This window comes from Crocuta crocuta, unplaced genomic scaffold, assembly GCF_008692635.1.
Source record: "Crocuta crocuta isolate KB4526 unplaced genomic scaffold, BGI_CrCroc_1.0 scaffold318, whole genome shotgun sequence".
Classification (NCBI taxonomy): Eukaryota; Metazoa; Chordata; class Mammalia; order Carnivora; family Hyaenidae; genus Crocuta; species Crocuta crocuta.
Window position 1 is genome coordinate 2,767,037 of NW_027531425.1, and position 4,511 is coordinate 2,771,547.

At 52.1% G+C, this 4,511-nt stretch overlaps 1 long non-coding RNA gene across 1 annotated transcript; it reads left to right on the forward strand.

Annotated features, from left to right (window-relative positions):
• The first annotated feature begins 2,055 nt into the window (after nucleotides 1-2,055).
• LOC144238296 (uncharacterized) lies at nucleotides 2,056-3,641 on the forward strand. Its single transcript, XR_013337062.1, has 3 exons — nucleotides 2,056-2,118; nucleotides 2,680-2,817; nucleotides 3,347-3,641. It is a non-coding gene; the product is annotated as an uncharacterized LOC144238296 (long non-coding RNA).
• Nucleotides 3,642-4,511: the final 870 nt, after the last annotated feature.

A 4,511-nucleotide genomic window follows, 5' to 3' on the forward strand; every position in this document is an offset into this window, starting at 1 on the left:
GAGGGGCAGGAGCGACGGGGGAGCTCTGTACTTTCTGTTCAATTTGGCCGTGAACCTAAAACTGTTCTTTGAACAGCTTATTTTGGGGTGCCTGGGTGGCTCAGCCGGGAAAGCGCCTGACTTTGGCTTTCAGCTCAGGTCCTGATCTCAGCATCATGGGATTCTTCTCTCTCTCCCTCGCTCTCTGCCCCACCCCCACTAGCACACAAGCCCTCTCTTGCTTAAAGTAAATAAATAAACATTTTAAAAGTCTATTTTATAAATAACTGATAATAATAATAATAAAAAGATCAAGCAACTTGTTACGATCACACAGAAAGGGGTAGACCTGGGATCCAAACAGGGGCGGGCTGCTCACACGTTCCATGTCCTCTCCCACCAGGATGCTTCCCTCGGATCGGACAGGAGGGGATAATGAGTCAGGCTGCCCTGGAGGTTGTCTAAGGCTTGTCTCCTGGGTCCCAAGTTTCCTGTGTTGTAGACACACTGCCTGAGCCTCCGAAGGAGGTATTTGGAGACTTACCAGTTAACTCTCTTTGCCAACTGTCACTCCTCACTCTGGCCTGTCATCTGTGCACCACACCCGCCATGAGCCCTAGACTATAAGAGCCTTGAGCCATGGGGCACCTGGGTGGCTCAGTCAGTGAAGCATCAGACTTCGGCTCAGGTCATGATCTCGGGAGTCGAGCTGGAGTCGCGCATCGGGCTCTGTGCTGACAGCTCGGAGCCTGGAGCCTGCTTCAGATTCTGTGTCTCTTTCTCTCTCTCCCCCTTCCCTGCGCATGCTCTGTCTCTCAAAAATAAATAAACATTTTAAAAAAACTAAAAAAAAAAAAAAGCCTTGAGCTTGACTTTGTCTCTGTGCTCTCAGCTTGGAGCACAGGGTATGACACATGGTAGTTGCTAAAGCAGTGCCTGCTGAGAAAATGCATTAATGACTGAATGCATGAATGAAGCGGAAGAAGAGGGAGGGAAGATAAAAGGCAGGAAAGAGATGGAAGGAGTGGGGTGCAGGCTGGTGGCGGGAGGAGAAAAGGCTTGGCTTCCCTGGTGTGATGTCATCCCCTCTCTCTTCCTGGGGGCTAGAGAGCGCTCTGCGGAGTTTCCTCCCCACAGGAGAAGGGCTGTGGTCCGAGCCCTGATCATCCCCGCACTGCCCCTCCCCCCCAGGTATTCCTCATAAAGTCTTTAACCCTTAGAAGAAGGGCTGCCCCCCTCCCCTCTCCACAGAATGAACAAGTTATTTGGGTAAAAGGGGAACAGAGGAAAACTGAAGTGGAAAAACCCTTGATTTGGAAATTCAGCTGACTGCCCTCATTTGGAATAAAAGCTCCTTCAGGCTCTGGCTGGGTGACAGGCAGGCAGCGCCAGCGGTAACACTGGATGCAGGGGTGCTGGGAGGAGGCCCGGGGAATTTTCACAGGGGCCTCTAGGGTGGTATGAACTCGGAGTCCAGGAAGACAGAGAGGGGGCTCACGTCTGGAGGCTGCGTCTCGACCCCCTGCCTCATCGAGGCCGTGATCAGTCACCCCGACGGGTCCGGCGGGATCGGAGCAGAGGCAGATCCTGAGGGAGGCCAGGGACTGGGTCTGCCTTGTGTCCTCAGCGCCTACCTCAGCTCCTGACGTATGGAAGTTACCCAAAACACATCAGCTGGTGGGGGGGGGGAAAAGNCAGCCCACACCCTCAGGCTGCTCCCAGCCTAATGGTGGAGAAAGACCAGATATAAAGAAAACAGACATGTGATCCGAAAGTTGAAAACCAAGTGAAATTCAAACACAAACCAAGGGCGTATTTTCAGAGTATTTTCAGAGCAGCACCGTGGACTGGCTGGCTGGGAGCCAGCAGGGTTAACTGAGAGAGCGTCCTCAGGGTCAATCTTAAGTGGCCTTCGAAGGAGCAGATGGAAATTTTTTGGCTCAAAGGAGTAGGAGAGGTATCAAAGTGGGAGGGGCTATGGAGAGGAAAACTGGGAGCAGGGGCAGCAGGGAGATCAGGAGGCTGAGGGGGGAGGGGAGGTGGGGAGGCATCCGACGGGTGTCTGCAGGGCTGCCTGTGAGCGGGGATGGAGTGGACACTGGCTCACTGGTAACCTGGGTGGCAGGGGACACGGAGAAGGTAATTTACAAACCTTAACATAATCTTCCCAATTCTTTGTTTCCAGCCTTGGTTGGTGCTTAGAGGACAGATGGATTCGGAAGCCTGGATGTGTGAAAGCTCAGGGACCAAACCGATTTCTACACGAAGGGCACAAAGAAGGGTGAGGGAAAACTTGGAAACACGCAAGAGGAGGTTGGAGGGGTGAGGCCAGGCTGCGCTTGGTCTTTTTGTGTCTCTGTTTTGTTTTGCAAGAGAGAGGGAGTTTGCGGCAGCCATGGAAAGGAGGCAGAGGAAAGTTTAAAGAGACTCGTAAAAAAGGTTGGCTGGGTGACGCGTGTTGCGAGCCACTACACATGTGCGCATGCGCTTCAGTAAAGCCCCAAACTGACGTTCAGGCTTCTGGAGTTGGGCCCGTGGCTCCTTCACGTGGGAGCCTGCTGAACTAGGCTTTGGAGGAGAAAAGGAAGAAAAAAGGCTCAATTCTATTCTGGTTACACCCTTCTGGTAGGCAATGGTTCTACTCAATATCCATTCTCTTCTTCCTTATTAATGAAACCACAATTTGTCGTCCTGACACAGGAGGACATTTCCAACCTCTCCTGCCGCTAGGATCAGCCCTGTGACACAGCTCCCGACCCACGAGGCGGCCGTAGAAGCTGCTGGAGGGTTGGCGGGAAAGCTTGGATTTCCTCATACAGATCTACCCACCTTGTGAAGGTCATTTTCTTTTTTCTTCTTCCTGCCTGGAGCATGTGATTTGAAGGCAATTGTGGGGCTGGAAATCACGTGTGAAGGACGACGGGGAAGAAGGGCAGTTGGGGTGAGGGAGCCTGAGCTTTGTGAAATCAAAAAGCAGGCACAGTAACGTGGGTCCGTTAGCAGCCACGGAGCACAATCCTACCTGATGCGGGGGCTTCTCCACGGCGATGCCTGCTTAGCAAGTGTGGAGTAGTCCCCAGGACACAGCAGCAAAACAATCGAGTCAGAGGGTTGGGGCGTTCGTTATTCCAGCTCTGGCCCCTATGCTGGGGCAGAACCTCCACCCAACAGACTCCGCCCAGAGGCGGCCCTGCCCCTAAGCAGAGTGGTGGCTGGACAGGGACTCAGAGGGGTCCTGGGTCTGAACCCAACGCAGAGGGAAGGGTGCAAAGCCCGATGCTACTCCCCTAGTCCCTTCACACGTGGGGACTCCTGTGCCCATGCCCACACCCCTAGGCTGTAACCTACTCATTTTCATCTTCTCCAGGGTTGAAGGGCAGAGAAAGGAGAGGAGCAGAGGCCAGACTCCCTGGTTGCTCACTGGTGGCTCCCAACCGGCTTCTTGTGCCCTGCTGAAGTGAAGGCTGTGCCCCCACGAGACCCGGACACTTACTTGTCCATGGGTTCTTGCCCCACCCCCAGCCATGATACCATATGCGCTGTTCCGGTGCAACCTCAGAGATGCATCAGCCTTGGCTAGATCTACTCCCTTCCTGCTCGGTCACTGGCCACAGATCTTAGCTGGACAAGTCATGCTCACTCCAGACTTCAGTGTTCCCTCATCTGGAAGTAAAAGGGTCCCCAGGGCCCAAATGAGTAGCCTTCGCTCGTCCATGGCAGTATAGTAACAATGGCTGTCATTTACTGGCTGTTTCCGGTGCGCTAAGTGCTTTTCACATACAAACCCAGTTAACCACCATGACTACTTGGGGAAAGTACGTACCACTATCGTTACCTTCACTTAATAGATAATAGGGCCGAGGCTCATTGAAGTTAAGTGAGTTATCTGACGTTCTTCTGATCATAAGTGGTAGAAGCTGGGTTTGAACTCAGGTATTGTGGTCCAGGGTCCACGTACCAAATCACGACACTACAGTTGCCCGTGTGAGAGGGAAAAGCTAAGGAGAAGGAGGATAAATACGTGTGCATTTTGATACACATGCATGCACACACATGTTTTAATATATTTATGTGATGTTGGTGTAACTCTGACACTGACTTTCTGGGAAAGGACCAGGGTGTATTCTTTATGTTAGGGGTGAGAGAGTACATCTTTCATATTTCGTATGTTCAAGTGTCCTTTCCCGAAATGACAAAAGACGAGTATTTTGTTTGCTCAACTGGCAAAAGGAAAAGTGACGACCTGCTATTTTTTATGTTGTTTTCCTGCCAGTCGTGACAGACCATGAAATTAAAAGTCTGGGAGTTCCCAGGCTATAGGAACTCAAAGTCCTTTTTGGGTTAAACAGTCTAAGGTCTTCAATCTCCAGATGTGGTGACATAGGCCATATGTTCCCCCTGGGTATTGGGCCATGCCACCCTGACGCCCTGGTCAGCCCAGCCAGGAGGCCAGTCACCCAGAGGGGCTGCTTGAAGCTCTGCAAAATACTTTGATCCCTAAAGAAAGTTTCCTTTCCTGTCCCAGCTTCAAC